Source organism: Sorex araneus, chromosome X, assembly GCF_027595985.1.
Source record: "Sorex araneus isolate mSorAra2 chromosome X, mSorAra2.pri, whole genome shotgun sequence".
Classification (NCBI taxonomy): Eukaryota; Metazoa; Chordata; class Mammalia; order Eulipotyphla; family Soricidae; genus Sorex; species Sorex araneus.
Window position 1 is genome coordinate 134,156,531 of NC_073313.1, and position 19,954 is coordinate 134,176,484.

Here is a 19,954-nt window from a genome sequence, read left to right on the forward strand (position 1 = left end):
GCTAAAGTACAGAAACCCAAAACCTCATATCTCTTCACCACAGGTCTAACTCTAATGGAGAACTCCTAACAATAATAGTGAGTTTTTTGTTGAAATATTGAATGTAACCGAAGTAAAGAGAAAGTAAGGTGAAATTTATCAGTTCGGAGGGGGGGGCAGGATGGAAGGTACACTGAGTTTTTGGTGTTTTTTTCATTTTTTTGGTGGTGGAATATCGGCACTGGTGAAGGGATGGTTGTTTCACATTGTATAACTGAGAGTTAAACCTGCATTGTAATTTTCCACATGATGATTCAATAAAAATAAATAAATAAATAAATAAATAAAGGTGAAGGAGAGAAAATCATTGTCATTTTCAGATAAACAGTATCTGGGGATATTTGGGGCACTTATGGCACCTGAACAGCTTTTAGTAGGTAAATTGAATGACCCTGTATCAAAAAGCAAATATTAAATGTCGTAAGCAAATAAATTCACCATAAATGTAAAAAAACACATTTTTATATCAATAACTGCTCTAAATATTAATGACCTGAATGCTCCCATGTAAATGCAGAGCAGCTGGAAAATTGAAATATAAAATCCAAATTTACTTTTCCTAAAATAGAAGTTTCATGCCGCAGAAGCAGAGTGGGGTTCTGGAGGATGTGTTGGGGGTGGTGGGAGGGATATTAGGAACATTGGTGAAGGAGAATCTGCACTCGTGGAGGGATGGGTAACCGATCATTGTATGACTTAAATGCAAACACGAAAGTTCATAAGTTTGTCACTACTGTACCTCCCAGTGATTCACTAATACTTTTTTTTTTATTTTTTTTATTTTTTTAAAATTTTATCACCATGTGGAAAGTTACAGAGTTCTCAGGTTTATGTCTCAGTTATACCGTATTCAAACACCATCCCTTCACCAGTGCCCATATTCCACCACCAAAATCCCCGGTATACCCCCCGCCCCCCACCCCAACTGTATAACTGATGAACCTCACTTTATTTTCTCTTCACCTTGATTACGTTCCATATTTCAACACAAAACTCACTATTGTTGTGGGAGTTATATCCCCAAACAAGATAACCCTAATGAGGAGGCATTTGATAATTAGTTTTCCATTCAAAGATTGTATGTTTTCAGGTTTTAGAAAAGGTCGCATGGCCAAGCTAGCGGCCGCGCAGCTCGGATCTGTCCCAGTCCCGAATCCTGGAGCGGTGTTAGTTGCTGCTCAGTGTCACCAGGGTTCCATCTGGAGAAGGTGTGCTGGCGGCACCTCCTCCCTCCGGCCCCCCAGTGTTGCTGGCCCCGATTCGGGTCCGGAGCATTGTCCAGGTCGCGTTGCTCACCAGAATGCCTGCCGCTTCTCTGTGGATTGTGGCATCAAGATGGCGCCGAGGGTGGGTCGAGGGCGTGACTTCCGGCGGCCGGGACCACTCAGAGTTTTGGGCTGGCACCGCCCCACTCCAGTGGCCCCCGCGGCTCGGATCTGTCCCAGTCCCGAATCCTGGAGCCGTGTTAGTTGCTGCTCAGTGTAGCCAGGGTCCCATCTGGAGAAGGTGTGCTGGCGGCACCTTCTTCCTCCGGCCCCCCAGTGTTGTTGGCCCCGATTCAGGTCCGGAGCAACTAATACTTTTTTAAAGAGATGTTGTTGAAACTCAAAATAAGGACAGACTCAGAATGAAAGGGTGGAAACCACACAAATGATCAACGAAAAGCATGCAGTGTAAACTATAGTTGTATTAGAGCAAATACAATTCAAGCTAAAGAAAAGAATAAGAGATACAACAGACAATATACTCTGGTTAATGGATAAATAAATCAATAATCCTTGATTCTTGATAACATATATGCACTAAAGAAGGAGAAACAAAGTTTCTAATATATCTTCTGTGTAGCAGCACAATAAGAGCTAGTGGCAGCACAATAGCAGAGGGAAACTTTAAAAACCTACTCTCATTGCTGGACAGATCAAGCAGACAGAACATCAATTTTAAAAAAGGAAACCCTTGAGAAAGTCTCTGTTCATTTCATCACCCCATTTTCTTATGGGGTTGGATGTTTTCTTCTTGTGAAGTTTGACCAGTGCCTTGTAAGTCCTTGATATCAACCCCTTATCCAATGGGTATTGGGTGAATATCCTTTCCCATCTGTACACTGTCTTTGTATTCTGGTCGCTGTATCTTTTGAGGTACAGAAGCTTCTCAGGAAGAAATCTGAATGGCTAAAAGACACATGAGAAAATGCTCCTCACCACTAATCATCAGGGAGATGCAGATCAAAACAACAATGAGGTACCGTCTTACACCACAGAGACTGGCTCACATCCAAAAGATCAAAAGTGACTGGTGTTGGCATAGATGTGGGGAGAAAAGCACTCTCCTACACTGCTGGTGGGAATGCCGACTGGTTCAGCCCTTTTGGAAAACAGTACGTACGCTTCTCAAAAAATTAGAAATTGAGATCACATTTGACCCAGCAATACCACTTCTGGGAATATATCCCGGAGAAGCAAAAAATATAGTAAAAATGACATCTGCACCTATATGTTCATTACAGCACTGTTCACAATAGCCAGAATCTGGAAAAAAAAATGAAGTGCCTGAGAACAGATGACTGGTTAAAGAAATTTTGGTACATCAACACAGTGGAATACTATGCAGCTGTTAGAAAAGATGAAGTCATAAAATTTGCATATAGGTGGATCACCATGAAAAGTATCATGTTAAGTGAAATGAGTCAGAAAGAGAGGGACAGATATAGAAATATTGCACTCATTTTTGGAATATAAAATAACAGAATGGGAGACTGACACCCAAGAATAGTAGAGATAAGTATCAAGAGGAGTACTCCACAGCTTGGAAGCTGAAATCACATGCTAGGTGAAGAAGCAGCTTTGATAGAGAAGGGATTACCAAACAAAGGGTGCTAGGTGGATCCACTAGGGATGGGAGATACAGGCTGAAAATAGACTATAGACTGAACATGATGCCTACTTAATACCTCTGTAGCAAACCACAACACCCAAAAAGAGAAAGCGAGCAAATGGGAATGCCCTGCCACAGAGGCAGGGTGGGGTGAAGGGGACAGGGTGGTGGTGGTGGGAGGGATGCTGGGACCATTGGTGGTGGAAAATGGGCACTGTAGAGGGATGGGTACTCGATCATTGTATGACTGAACCATAAGCATGAAAACCTGTAAGTCTGTAACTTTGTCTCACAGTGATTCACTAATAAAATAAAAAAAAAAACGGAGACCCAAATGAGGCATTTTTTAAACTGAGATTAATGGATCTATACACAACACTCCACTCCCCAGAAGCTATGCACACATAGCTTATATGCACACAATACACTGCACACATTGAGGTATTCATAAAGTTACAAAATTAAATACCATGACAAATATACTTTCAGGTCATTGAGGTATTCAAATTAAATACCATGACAAATATACTTTCAGGTCATTGAGGTATTCATAAACTTACAAAATTAAATACCATGACAAATATACTTTCAGGTCATTTTTTCATGAAGGTAGAATTATAAGAAACAAGTTTGGGAAAGCTCGAACAAGTAGAAACTGAACAACACACTGTTAAATAACAATCATATCAAAGAAGAAAATTTAAATGTTTATAAAACTGTGAATAAGACAAATATCAGAATCCATGGAAAACTGAAAAAGCAGTATGAAATAAGAAGTAATAGAAATGCCAGCTTATATACAAAAACAATCACTGTATCACCGTATCACTGTCATCGTGTTGCTCACCCATTTGCTCAAGCAGGCACCAGTAACATCTCCATTGTGAGTTTTGCTGTTACTGTTTTTGGCATATCGAGTATGCCACAGGTAGCTTGCCAGGGTCTGCTATGCGAGTGAGATTCTCTCAGTAGCTTGTCCGGCTCTCCCAGAGGGGTGGAGGAATCAGAATCGAACCAGAGTTGGCCGCGTGCAAGGCAAACGCCCTACCTGCTATGCTATGGTTCAAATAAAGTTCCTCACCTCACTGTATGAGAAACTAGGAAAAGAACAACAAAATTTTCCTAAAGCAAGTCAAGGAAAGGGAATTTTTAAAAATTAGGGCAGAAATAAATTATATAGAAAGCAGGAAAATAGAACATTTAAATGAAGACAGGTGATGACTAATTGAATTACCATAATATATACATTTACACAATTGTTCATGATCGAGTTTCAGTTATACAATGTTCCAACACCCATCCCTTCACTAGTGCACACTTTCCCCTTAACAGTGTCCCCAGTTTTCCTCCTGCCCCCTTCCCCATCCCGAGCCCCAGTATACTGCTTACCTCTATGCACTCTCTCTCTCTTTCTCTCTCTTTCTCATTTTCCTTTTAAGCATTGTGGTTTGCAATACTGTTACTGAATGGGCATGATAAGACTCTGAAAGAATAAATAAGATTGATAAATACTAAACTCGATTCACAAGAGGAAAAAGAGAGAAAACCTGGGGCCAGAGCAATAATACAGCCTGCAATGCAGCCAATGTGGGTTCAATCCTCAACATCCCATAGGGTCCCCTGAGCCACTTAGGAGTGATCCCTGAGCACAAAGCCACGAGTAAGTCCTGATAACCACTGGGTGTGGCTTAAACACAAAAAAGAAGAGAAAACCCAAATACATTATATAGGATATGAAAAGGGAGGGGAGAAATTACTAGACACTTCAGAAATACAAAAGATCATATCTCTATGAAAAAATCTACACATCTCTATGAACAACTCATTTCCAATAACCTGTAGAACTTAAAAGAAATGGATGATCAATCAACTCCATCCAAAAATGGGAAGAGGTGACCCCGAGCGGCTGAACATGAACAGCTCTTCTGTTCCTGAATGCCCATGATCCCGGAGGCCTAATAACTACTTTTGGCACCCAGCGGCTTCTTGCAGAAATGCCTCTAGACTGTGAACTAATCTACGGCCCCATGCTGCCCTGGAAGGGGAAAGGTTTTTCTCTCTCGGCCTCTCTCTCTCTCTCTCTCTCTCTCTCTCTCTCTCTCTCTCTCTCTCTCTCTCTCTCTCTCTTTCACCGGTGGTGTGGTGACCGCCATCTCATAAGGCCCACCAAAGAGAAGTATGAGCTTGCAGTGATGCAACTTCTGGCAGAAATTTCTCGGACTTAATTACTAAAATACCAAAAATCCAAAGACCTCATAGATTCTTCATTCTCAGCAATGGAAAACAAATTTTCAAATGATGCCTTTTTTGGCAAGTCTGATTGTTGGTGGAAAATTCCAAATAATAATAGTGAGTTTTCTGTTTAAATATTGAATGTAATCAAAGTGAAGAGAAAGTAAAGTAAAAATCATCAGCCACATAGGCGGGGGGTCTGGGTGGGATGGGAGGTATACAGGGTTTCTTGGTGGTGGAACATGTGCACTGGTGAAGGGATGGGTGTTTGATGATTGTATGACTGAGATTTAAAGCTAAAAGCTTTGTAACTTTTCACATGGTGATTCAATAAAAAATTAATTTTAAAAAATGGGGAGAAGAGATTAACAGGAATGTCCTAAGAAAAGACATATAGATGTCCATTAAATACATGAAAAAATATTCTGCATCATTTATCACGAAAATGCAAATCAAAAGAACAATGACCACAACTGAGATGATACACAAAAGAAAGAGAACAATTGTTTTCTGGGATTTAGTATAAAGGAATCCTCATCCACTGCTGCTGAAAAATGTAAACTGGTTCAACAATTTTGAAAAACAATATTGACACTATTCAGAAAACTAAGAATTAAGCTTGCATATGACTCAGAAATTCCACATCTTGTCCTCTACTCTTTTGGCCTCAAGGGCTCAAATCTGAAAAGATATCTGTACTTTGTTCATTGTAGCACTATTCACAGTAACAAAAATCTGGAAACAACCAAAGTAGCCAAGAGGAGATTACTGGATACTGAAATGCTGGCAAACATACTTAATTGGGCTATTAGCTATAAGAAAATACAAAAACATGCCATTTGCCACTAAATTGATGACACTTGGGGGTATCTTGTTGAGTTAGCCAGAAGGAGAGGGACAGATACAATAATCTCTCATATGTGTATATCTCTGTGTATCTATAATATATGTACATATATTAAAACACAGTAAGATAATAATAAATGGCTAAACAACATAATTGGATACTTGGTCTACAGAATCTAAGTAAACATGACAGATATAGGGGTTAATGTTTAGGGGCACACTTAAACAATTTTGGAAGTAAGTGGGAATATTGTTGGAGGGTATGGTGTTGGAATGCTCTATGCATGAAACACTAGTATTAACTATATTCTAAATCACTATAACCAAAATAATAATTAAAAATTGAAATGGATAAATTTTTAGAATCATACAATCTCCTAGAATTGAATCAGTTAGAAACATAATCCAAGTAGATGAATCATATGTAAAGAAATTGAATGAATAAAAATTTCACAAAAAATGCCTGGGTAATGACTAGTTCACTAGTGAGTTATACAAAACCTTCAAAGAAGACTTACTTTTAGTATTCCTCAAGCTCTTTCAAACTATGGAGGACACAAAAGTTCTTCTTAGGAGTCCCCAGAAATCCAGTATTACTCAAATATCAAAGGCAAAGAAATTATTAAAAATAAATTATAGAAAAATACACCTGATGAACATAAATTCATATACTCTACAGAATCTTAGCAAACTGAATTCAACAATATATTTTAGGGAACATATACAAGTGAAATTCATCCCAGGATCGATATACACAAATCCCAGGATCAATATAATACAAATCTATTAACCCATGACACCATATTTTTATCTTTTCAAAAGGAAAGATAAAAATCATATTATCACATCAGGCCAGAGCAATAATACAGTGGGTAGGGTGACTAACCTGAATTAGATCCCCAGAACCTCATATTGTCCCCCAAACTCCACCGGTAGTTATCCCTGAACAGAGATCCAGGAGTAAGCCTTGAGTAAATTCAGGTGTGGCCTCCAAAACTAAAAATAAAACTTCACTGAGAGTAAGAAGATCTGGATAGCAATACCAGTTTAGTCATTCCCTTATTGCTTGATCAGTTCTTTCCACTTTTTAAATAATTTTTTCTCTACAATATAAGGGAATTTGGACCTGGGTATAAACATAGATGTTAGGGGAAACATGCTCTGCATGTGTGGGACACTGGGTAAAATTCTGGCACTGCACCAACAGATGGATTTGGCCTTGGTAGTTCTGAACACCACAGGGCCTGAATAGGTCAAAGTTCTTTCACCATGAAATTTAACCCTCCAGCTCAGTTTGCTGACTACCACAAGAATTAGTCCATGGACACTCTGAGCTTTACTTGAAAGTTCCTTCAAGAAGATATCTAATTAAATCATTAGCTTTCAAACAATTAATGCACTACTTCAAAAGTTGTGTGAAGATGAAATATGGTTAAAATGTTTAAATCAGAGCAATTCTTCAGATATATTTTATATATTTAAGCAACTTTAGATGTTCATGTGTGTACAGAAGGTAGGAGAAATAGATTTGTTTCTTTGGAGTTTTTCCTTTTGTTTCTGGGTTATACCCAAGATGCTCAGTGCTTACTTCTGGCTCTGTGTCAGGTTTCACTCCTGGTTGGGTCTTGGGGGGACTATATGAAGGACTGGGTATTGAACCCTGGTCAGCTAGGTTCAAGACTAGTGCCCTACACATTTTACTATCTCTTTGGCCCTTCTTTTGAGATTTTTAAAGGTGAAAACCTATCTAGATATTCTCCATGAAAATTTATATGTATGCCATTCTGAAACTGTAATATGTAATCTTAGCAAAATATACAAGGCCCATGATAAATACTTCATTTGTTTCTGTGTCTGATCATTTCTGTTGCTATCATTTACCTAAGAAATCCCTTCATTCCTATATGTTTCCATTTTACAATATGAATTTTGTCTAGTAAAAGGTGACTTTCATACTTTAACAGCCGAAGACCTCCGGAACCCAGCCACAGCCATGCTCAAGGCCCTCTCCTCACGCATGAAGAAACTGGCAGAGGAACCCAGGTGTGTGGGGCCCAGGGCTAAGATCTCCAAGCCTGCTCAGATCGGGACTGGGCCTCTTCCGCCCAGATTTCCCATTTTCCAGTAGCTAGGCGGTCACACTCGGAAACTGCCCCCGGCACCATGTAATCCCATCAACGGCCAACATCCAGAGACTATAAAACTAAGCTCCCAGAAGTGCGCAGTCGCATCATGGCCATGCAACATCTTATAGCCTAGTTCTCCTTCTCGGAGAACATGGCAAGCTACCGAGAGTTTCCTGCCTGCTTGGGAGAGCCTGGCAAACTCCCCATGGCATTTTCATATGCCAAAACCAGTAACAATGATAGGTCTCATTCCCCTGATCCTGAAAGAGCCTCCAATGAGGCACCATTGGGAAGGATGTGTAAAGAGAGACTTCTAAAATCTCAGGGTTAGGATGAATGGAGATGTTACTGAGACCGCTCAAGAAAATCAACGATCAACGGGATGATGATGTTGTTGATGGTGATTAATATTGAAAAAAGAGTAGAATTTTTAAGAAACTAAGAAAGAGGAAAGGAGGCTCAAATCGTCCTTGCATAGATATATTTTAGAAACTTCAGCATCTGTTCAATAAGTATTTGACTCTACTGTACTTTTTACTAATTTCTCAAATTTCTGATGCATAGACAACCCTAATTCTGCTTAGGAATGAAGTCAATGCTGACCTGGCAATGGGGTCATACTGTAGAATAGGAGCTAATGCTCCTTTAATCATGATACATAACTCTGTGGTAGAACACTGAAATTTTCAGTTAAAAATTATTTTGATGAGCCTTCCGGACCCAGCCTGCTCCGCGGCCCTGAGCACCCGCGCTTCCCTCCCCTGCGGACTGCCGGCCGAGTGGCCGGCAGGCCGACCTCAAGCGCCGTCGCCATTCTGTCTTCCGGCAAAGGTCTGTGACACTCCCTCGACCCGCCCTTCCGGACCCAGCCTGCTCCGCGGCCCTGAGCACCAAGCGCTTTGACCGCTGCCGGGTTGTGGGAAAGGGGCGTGGCATAACAGGCAGGGGGCGTGGCCTGAGAAAAGTGGGCGTGGCCTCATCACTGGCGGCCAAAGTTCACGCGGCGGCAGATAGTTTCCTCAACATCCTATGCAAGACTAACATCCTAGCTATTTGCAAGCAGTAGGACAATAAAACACAAGACTTTACATAAGAACTGAAGGAAACATCTCAGTAGGAGACCAGGTTAACTGGCCTATCCACAATCCTTTTTCGCAATAAAAGGAAACAGGGATACTCATCTCCAAGGGCCCTCTTTCATACCACAACAACAACATGAAGAAACAGCGAAAATCCCCAGTGCAAGCAGAGGACGATCCAAGGAGTCCGGAAACCTCAAGGGGCGTTTCCTACAAACTTGACCTCACTGAGAAAGAATTCAGAGTTGAAATCCTCAACATGTTCAATGAACTCAATGCAAAGATAGACAACTTCAAGGAAGACCTGGCAGAAACAATACAACAGACAGCAGACAAAATACTGGAAGAAATGAGAGCAGAAATAAAAAACCTTCAAAAAGAAATGAAGGATTCGGTACATGAAATAAAAACACTCTGGCTGCCCTCAACAATAGGATGACTGCAGCCGAAGACAGAATCAGTATGCTTGAAGATGAGCTGCAAGAGGCCTACAGGCAACAACAAACCATGGCAAGAGACCTCAAAATAGCTCTAGCCAGAATCAGAGTCCTAGGGGATGATTTCAAGAGGAACAACATTAGAATCATTGGACTACCAGAACCACAGGGAACCAACCCCAATGAAAAAGACACAGTCAAACAAATCATTGCGGAAAACTTCCCACAGCTGGACAACGCGGGCATTCAGATTCAAGGCACCCGAAGAGTGCCAGCTAAAAGAGATCCTAATAGAAAAACCTCAAGACATATCATAGTTACAATGATGGACATCATCCAGAGAGACACTATACTGCAAGCAGCAAGGTCCAAGAAGGAAATTGCATACAAAGGAGCTCCACTTAGACTCACAGCAGATCTATCAGAGGAAACCCTCCAAGCTCGAAGGCAATGCTGTGATATAGTGAAAAAACTCAATGAAATCAACGCTTCACCAAGAATACTTTATCCGGCTAAACTCTCATTCAAACTAGAAGGAATCATACACTACTTTGAGGATAAACAACAGCTCAGGAACTTCATGGACTCAAAACCAAACCTAAAAGAAGCACTAAAGGGGCTATTGTAAGACAAGAACAACCCCTACAAGCACAACAAACCCTTGCACAAAGATGGCACAAAATCCCATAACAATAATCTCCCTTAATGTCAATGGTCTGAATTCACCAAATAAGAGACACAGACTGGCAAAATGGATTCAAAGACTCAACCCAACATTATGCTGCCTGCAAGAAACACATCTGAATAGCCAGAACAAACACAGACTCAAAGTCAAAGGATGGAAAACAATCCTGCAAGCAAACAACTCCCTCAAGAAAGCTGGGGTGGCGTTACTAGTATCAGACAACATAGACTTCAGGTTGAAAAAGGACTAGAAGGGATAGTGAAGGCCACTTTTTATTAATCACGGGATATGTAGATCAGGATGAAGTCACACTCCTAAATGTCTACGCACCCAATGAGGGACCAGCTAAATACATACAGCAGCTGCTAAGAGACCTTAAGAAGGATATCTCGAGCAACACAATAGTAGTTGGAGACTTCAACACTGCACTGTCTCCTCTGGACAGATCAAGAAGATTAAAACTCACCAAGGAAATACTGGCTTTGAAGGAAGAAATAGAAGAGAGAGGGCTAATAGATCTATGCAGGGCTTTATATCCCCCAAATAAGGAATACACATTCTTTTCCAAGTGCACATGGAACATTTTCCAGGATAGACCATGCACTAAGCCACACAGCATACCTCAACAGAATCAAAAAGATAGACATTGTACCAGCTATTTTTTCAGACCATGATGCACTGAAGATAAAACTTAATCGTGGACAGATGCAGAAAACCAAATCAAACACCTGGAAATTAAATAGCTCGATATTGAACAATGAGTGCGTCAGGAAGGAAATCAAGGAAGAAATCATGAGGTACCTAGAAATAAATGAGAATGAAGACACGAGCTACCAGAACCTGTGGGACGCAGCTAAAGCCGTCTTAAGGGGAAAATTTATAGCTCTGCAAGCATATCTCATGAAGGAAGAAAGGGCCCACATAAATAACTTGACTTCACAGCTCAAGACCTTAAAAAAGGACCAACAAAAGGAGCCCAAACCAGGCAGAAGGAAAGAGATAATAAAACTTAGAGCAGAAATTAACGACATGGAAACCCAAAAGACAATTCGAAAGATCAATGAAACCAAGAGCTGGTTCTTCGAGAAAATAAACAAGATTGATAAACCACTAGCAAGACTCACAAAGAAAGAGAGAGAGAGAACCCTTATAAGCCGAATCAGAAATGAAACGGGGGACATCACAACAGAAACCAATGAAATTCAAAAGATCATCAGAGACTACTTTGAAAATCTCTATGCCACAAAACAAGAGAACCTAGAAGAAATGGATAAATTCCTCGACTCCTATAATCTCCCAAGGCTGAATCAAGAAGACCTGGAGTACCTGAATAGTCAAATTAACATCAATGAAATTGAAATGGTAATCAAAAGTCTTCCCAAAAACAAAAGCCCTGGTCCAGACGGATTCACTAGCAAGTTCTTCCAAACAATTAAAGAGGACCTTTTGCCTGTCCTTCTCAAGCTTTTCCAGGAAATTGAAGAAACAGAAAACCTCCCAAACAGTTTCTATGAGGCTCATATCTCCATAATACCAAAAGCAAACAAAGACACCACAAAAAAAGAAAACTACAGGCCAATATCCCTGATGAACACAGATGCGAAGATCCTCAACAAAATATTAGTAATTAGAATTCAACAACTCATCAAAAAGATCATACACCACGACCAAGTGGGATTCATCCCGGGGATGCAAGGATGGTTTAACATCCGGAAATCAATCAACATAATCCAGCATATCAGCAAAAGAAAAGATAAAAATCATATAATCATATCAATAGATGCAGAAAAAGCATTTGACAAGATTCAGCATCCGTTTATGATGAAAATACTCGCCAAAATGGGTATTAAGGGACCTTCCTCAATATAGTCAAAGCCATTTATCACAAGCCTATGGCAAGCAATTTTCTCAATGGGAAAAACTAAGAGCCTTCCCTCTGAGAACAGGGACGAGACAAGGATGCCCACTCTCTCCACTTCTGTTCAATATAGTACTGGAAGTACTTGCAATAGCGATTAGGCAAGAAAAAGATATTAAGGGCATTCAGGTAGGAAAGGAAGAAATCAAGCTCTCACTATTCGCAGATGATATGATACTATACCTAGAGAACCCTAAAACCTCTAACAAGAAACTCCTAGAAACAATAGAGTCGTATAGTAAAGTTGCAGGCTATAGAATCAATACCCAAAAGTCCATTGCTTTCCTATATGCAAATAATGAGAGAGAAGAAAGTGACCTGAGAAAAGCAATCCCATTCAAAATTGCGCCTCAAAAAATCAAATACCTCGGAATCAGCTTAACAAAGGAGGTAAAGGACTTGTATAATGAAAACTATAAAACACTACTTCAGGAAATAAAAGAGGACACGAGGAAATGGAAAGACATCCCCTGCTCATGGATTGGAAGAATTAATATGTCAAAATGACAATTCTCCCATTGTACAAATTCAATGCGATCCCTACAGGGATACCCTTGACATTCTTCAAAGAAATGGAGCAAGCGCTCCTGAAATTCATATGGAACAATAAGCCCCCACGAATAGCTAAAGCAATCCTTGGGAAAAAGAAAATGGGAGAAATCAACCTCCCCAACTTCCAACTCTACTACAAAGCAGTTGTCATTAAAACAGCATGGTATTGGAACAAAGGCAGAGCTGCAGACCAATGGAATAGGGTTGAAAACTCTGACATACACCCCCAAATATATGATCATCTAATCTTTGATAAGGGAGCAAGAAATGTGAAGTGGAGCAAAGAAAGCATGTTTAACAAATTGTGCTGGCAAAACTGGACGGCTACATGCAAAAAAAATGGGCTTAGACCTCCATCTATCACCATGTACAAAAATCAGATCAAAATGGATTAAAGACCTCAACATCAGACCAGAATCCCTAAGGTACATTGAAGATAAGGTTGGCAAAACCCTCCAAGACATTGAAGCCAAAGGTATCTTCAAAGCTGACACGCCACTGGCCAAGCAAGTGAAAACAAAGATAAATAAATGGGACTATCTCAAACTAAGAAGCCTCTGCAACTCAAAAGAAACAGTGACCAAAATACAAGGGAATCTACAGAATGGGAAAGGATATTTATGCAGTACCCATCCGATAAAGGGTTGATAACAAGGATATACAATGCACTGGTTGAACTCCACAAGAAGAAAACTGCCAACCCAATCAAAAAATGGGGTGATGAAATGAACAGAAACTTTCCCAAAGAAGAAATCCGAATGGCTGAAAGGCACATGAGAAAATGTTCAACATCACTGATTATCAGGGAGATGCAGATCAAAACAACAATGAGATATCATCTCACACCACAGAGACTGGCCCACATCCCAAAGAACAAAAGCAACTGGTGTTGGCATGGATGTGGGGAGAAAGGGACTCTCCTTCACTGCTGGTGGGAATGCCGACTCGTTCAGGCCTTTTGGAAAACAATATGGACAATTCTCAAAAAGTTAGTAATTGAGCTCCCATTTGACCCAGCAATACCACTCCTGGGAATATATCCCGGAGAGGCAAAAAGGTATAGTAGAGATGACATCTGCATTTCCATGTTCATTGCCGCTCTGTTTACTATAGCCACAATATGGAAAAAACCAGAGTGCCCGAAAACAGATGATTGGCTAAAGAAACTCTGGTATATTTACACAATGGAATACTACGTAGCTGTCAGAAAACATGAAGTCATGAAATTTGCATATAAGTGGATCAACATGGAAAGTATCATGCTGAGTGAAATGAGTCAGAAAGAAAGAGACAGACATAGAAAGGTCGCACTCATATGTGGAATATAAAGTAGCTGAGAGGTACAAGCTTACAGTGTTGCGATTCCTGGCAGACATTTTTCTGGACTTAGTTACTAAAATACTAAAATACAGAAATCCAAAACTATGCTGCTGCTGGTGCGGCCTCCTGACCTCATATCTCTTCATTCTCAGCAATGGAAAACAAATTACCAAATGCTTTCTTTTCAGCAGATCGACTTTAGGGGGGAGAAACTCCAAATCAATAATAGTGAATTTTTTGTTTAAATATTGAATGTAATCAAAGTAAAGTGAAAGTAAAGTGAAATTTACCAGTTACACATGCGGGGTTGGGGGCTGGGGATGTGGGGGGGAAGGGGGGAGGTATATCGTGATTCTTGGTGGTGGAATATGTGCACTGGTGAAGGGATGGGTGTTTGAGCATTGTATAACTGAGACTTTAACTTGAACGCTTTGTAACTTTCCACATGGTGAATTAATAAAAGTATTAAAAAATTATTTTGATGAGAAATTAGGTTCATTTTAAAAAACAGCCAACGCTAAAATCACTGGACAGATATAATTTTACATTTTTCATGTGTAAAGTAGAAATGAAGATTAATATAATAAAGTAACAACTATAGTACTGTTGAGTGCATAATAGGCACAAAACATCAGATACTTGATTTATACTATATCGTTTCATCCTTGCAATAGTCTTCTAAATTAATGTAATTTATCTATTAAAATTTGCAAGACGTCTATTATTTATAGCTCATTATTATCATTAATATGTATATTATTTAAAGGGTTAGGACTGGAAAACTAGAGAAACAAATTTCATCAACTTCATGGTCCTGTTGTCACACTATCTTAGCAGCATATAATTGCCTCTTTCTTTCAGGTCGTTCTGCCAAAAATGCATTTGCTTGCGAAGCGAATTGCTTAAACTTTACAGCATTTTCTGTTCAACAAACTTCCCTTTCAGTATTTCCTTCATGAATTCTGTTATGTATAGCATTTTTCTATTAAAACTAGAACCATTTCTGTGGCTCTTTCACAAAATAGTAGACTCTGTACTTTAAGTGTAAAGAATTCCTTTCACTCTCATGCAGTGCAAAATGATTTCGCTTAAGAAACAAATGTAAATTTCCTTCTCAGGAATAGAAATATAAACCATAGTGTTATAAACTTTATCCAGCACTTGAAAATTAAACAGACAAATCTTTTTCTTCCTAAAATATAACCACAAGGAACACTTTCCAAGCAGTAAACATTAATAACATTTTCAGATTTTCATCTTACATTTTACTTTCAGATGATTCTATTAAATTATTATAAGGGATTTATTAAAATAACGATGTTGACAAAAGTTGCCCTACCACAGATCTTTACTAGTATGACTAATTTATTAGAATTAATCTGATTCCATACTAGTCATACTATAGATTGGTCCAATCTCGGTGAAAAATTATATGAATTTCCCTTAAAAGATAAAACTGGAATTCCATGTAATCTGGAAATTTATCCTAATCATTTATCCAAATAATTTGAGAGCACTGATTTTAAAGTATATTTACACACATTTTTACAGAACTATTATTCATAATAGGCAAAACATTGAGTCGACAAAATCCTCATTGACAGATGAATTGATAGAGGAACTGTGATATATATGCTCAATGTAATGTTACTCTGATATGTAAAAAAGATGAGATCATTACCTTTGGAACAAAGCAAATGTACTTGAAAGTGACTATGTTAAGTTAAACAAGGAGCAGAAAGTTAACTATGGGGTGCATGGACTTTGAGGTAAGTGTGCTAGATTAAATAAGTGCAAGATGAATCTTAGGGTGATCTTTTACCACTTACCAAATTGCTTCCTTTCAGTCTTCATAAGCATCCTGTGTAATAGCTGAGCCAACTGTTGCTATCTAGGTAAGGGTACTGAGATCAGAAGAATGAAATACCATATGAGGCAATGATTGCGCCTGGTTTTAACTCTACTAAAATCATCAATCTTCTTGTTCTTAATTATTACTAGCTCTTGCCTTATGTTTCATTAAATTGTACATTCATATATGAAACAGAACTGAAAGAGTGATATCTCAATATGAATACAAGAGAAAAATGCTGAGAGTTTATAAAGTCCCTAGGAGACAAATATGCTTCCCCAGATGTACATCATGATATATTTTATTTACAATCTTCATGCTTGTTCTTTTCTCTGTAGTTGCATCCATCAATTCTCCTTCAGTGATCTTCAAGTTCTACCTTACTGCTTTCACTCCATTTATATTTAGGGAAAGTAGTGCTCCCAGTGATTCTTAGGATGTCTGAGAATTCTGTTGATTCTCAGCTAACCAAGCCAGCAGTTTAATGTTAAGGTCCAAGGATCCAGAGATTACCTAGGTGACCACGGAGGTACCCAGTGGCCTCCAGAGCTACAGTTGGAAATGTTCAGGGTACTATGTGGTGATAAGGATTAAGCAGGTCTCAGCAACTTGCAAGCATATGCCTTAACCAGTGTAATATCAGTCCCTCCACCTTAATTTTTTTCTTATTGAAATATTTTAAATAAATTTACTAGTTCCCATGAATAACAAAGTTTTCACATTAGGTTTTAGACATTCAGCTTTTCAACACAAATCCCTTCATCAGTGTCCACTTTCCTCCACCAATGTTCCTAGTTTCCCTCCCACCCACCAATCGGCTTCAATGGCAAGCACACCTTTTAATAAATTTTGGTAGTGTGGATTACAGTATTTTTACTGAGAGGGTTTTATGCATAGCATTTTAATATCCTTCAACACCTCCTCCCCCTACCTTACTGCTTCACTCCACTATTCTTGTAGTGTTCTTCCCCCTGTTTTATTCCTCCCCCAGCAAGCCTCCTAATGAAGACAAGTTCTCATGTTCTTCATTTCTACTTCCTTTGGGCATGTGTTGTTCCCCTACAATGTTTCACTATATCACACATATGAAAGACATCATTCTAAATCAGTGTCTAATGCCAAGCATAAAAGTCAGATCAAAATAGGTTAAAAACCTCAATATCAAATTTGAATCTGTAAGGTACATGGAGGAAAATGTAGGCAGAGCACTCTATGACATTGAAGCTAAATGCATCTTTAAAAAATGAAACACCGCTGACCAAGCAAATGGATACTAGTATAAATAAACAGGACTCCATTAAACTAAAAGGCTTCTGTACCGCAAAAGAAACAGTGACTAAAAGACAGAAAGAGCTACAGAATGGGAAAATATATTTACCCGATACCCAACAGATAGGGGCTTAATATCCAGGATATACAGGGCACTGGTAGAACTTTACATGAAAAAAACCTCTAACCCCATCAAAAATGGGGAGAACAAATGAACAGAAAATTCCACATAAAAGAAATTCAAATGGCCAAAAGGCACATGAAAAAATGCTCTACATTGCTAATCTTCAGGGAATTGCAAATCAAAACAACAATTTTTATACCACAGAAACTGGCACATATCAGCAAGAACAAGAACAACCAGTGCTTATGCGGATGTGGGGAGAATGGGATTCTCATTCATTGTTGGTGGGAATTCCAATTGGTCCAGCCTTTTTGCAAAACAATATGGACATTCCTCCAAAAACTAGAAAGTGAACTCCCATATGACCCATTAATACCAATCCTGGGAATATATCCCAGAGATGCAAAAAATATAGTAGAAATGATATCTGCACTTTTATGTTTATTGCAGTATAGTTTACAATAGCCAGGATCTGGAAAAAGCCCGAGTGTCCAAGAACAGATGACTGGTTGAAGAAACTGTTACATCTACACAATGGAATACTATGAAGCTGTTAGAAGAGATGAAATTATGAAATTCACACAAGTGGAAGGATATGGAGAGTATCATGCTAATTGAAATTAGTCAGAAAGAGAAGAACAGACATAGAATGATTGAACTCATTAGTGTAATATAAAGTTACATAATATGAGACTAACACCTAATGACAGTAGAGATAAGTGCTAGAAGATCACACCACAGTTTGGAAGCCAGTCCCACGTGCTGGGGGGAAAGGTAGTTTGAACGAAGAGGGGACCACTAAGTAAATGGTGATTGGAGGGATCATCCACGTTGGAGGATGAGTGCTGAATGTAGACCAAAGACCAAACATGATTACCTCTTAGTATCTGCATCGCAAATCACAATGCCCAAAATTTGAGAGAGAGAGTAAGAAGGACTGCCACAGAGGCAGGGAGTTGGGTAGGGTGGGGGTGGCGGGTGGGACATTGGGAACAGTGGTAGTGGAAAATGCAGTGGTAGAGGGATGGGTGCTCCAGCATTGTTCAAATGAAATGGAATCATGCATATTTGTAACTGTATCTCACAGTGATCCAATAAAACTTGTTTCATAAAAAAATTAAATAAATAAAATAAAAATATTTTGTTGTTTGAATATTATCTGCATAAACTATTGTGAACTACTTTATGAAAATAAAATTTATAAAAATTGTAAAAAATTAAAAAATAAATAAAGATACTTAAAAATCTCCAAACACGACTTCCCACCTATCTAAAATATGGATAGTAAAATCACCTACTAAATAAGATAATATTTTATAGAAATTTTAGTGTGGGTATCATATAATATGTACCCCAAATGTAGCTATGAATATTACTGAGTGGCTATGACTAACAATGATATTACTTCTGATAGCATACAGGCATTTAACAAACAATAAAATAATTACTTGCAAGGCAAAATTTCTCTAATAGATATTTAGGAATATTTACATAGATAATCTTCCCCAGGTCTGGAACTTTTACATAATTATGTTTTAAGGTATATCTCATAAGTGTCCAAATAAACAATCATTATTCTTTTGAAGCAAAATGAACTATTAGTGGTTATTAGGTCTGAGATGATGTATAAAACAGGATTAATATAAATTTCAGTGTTTAGAATAATCAATGTGCCGTGTGTAAAATATGTGTTATAAAGTGCCTCTGATTACTCTACTTAGACAATAATTAGCAAGAAAATTTCTATAAATTTGCCAGCATCTGGATAAGTGACAAAGAAACATTTTTAATGAAAATACATTTTAATAAAATTTTAATAAAAATACATTTTTATTAGAAGCTGCAAGAACACATGAGGTCCAAACCTAGAAAAGCATTCTTAATAAAATTTTAAAAAATAAAAAAACTACAGAAATGATTTCTGAAACTATAGTCTTTTAACTATATTTTTGGAAGAAAATCAGTAGTGAAGTACGCACAAGCAAGAGTAGGTTCAAAATGTTTAACAAATCATACGAGCAACAAGTACAACATAGTATTAGAGATGAGTACAAAGACCTTTGTTCATCTGTTTAGCTGCTGGTTCAATAAGAGACACACGATTCTTAAGGGATAGCCAGAGTAGTGATTTTTTTCATCATGGTGGAAATATTTGACAGGCTGAGGATGAAAACTTTATAGAAGTTGGCACCAAAATATTTCAACATATTTAATGGTAAAAGGTATGCTGATAACTAAAATTCTGAATACAAAATTCCAAAAAATAATATTAATATTATTATTAACAAGCCAATCAGGCAGATATACCAGCACAGGTTGTCTAGAATTATACACTTATAATGTTCATAAGTCTAGTGTTTAATAGTGATAATTTGCTTTGTTCACTGATTTTGCATAAAAAGGAATGAAAATAAGTAGAAAAATCATAGTTGAATTTTTGTTAATACTTAACATTCGGGTGCGCTACACAATCAGAGAAACTTCTCAGTAACATACTATAGAAATGATCCCTGAAAGTAACTACAGCGAAAGGGCGTTTGCCTTTCACGCAGCCGACCTGTGTTCAATTCCTCCACCCCTCTCGGAGAGCCCGGCAAGCTA

At 38.5% G+C, this 19,954-nt stretch overlaps 1 pseudogene; it reads right to left on the reverse strand.

The window, feature by feature from the left end:
• Positions 1-19,791: 19,791 nt before the first annotated feature.
• Positions 19,792-19,879, reverse strand: LOC129400360 (small nucleolar RNA U3; annotated as a pseudogene).
• Positions 19,880-19,954: the final 75 nt, after the last annotated feature.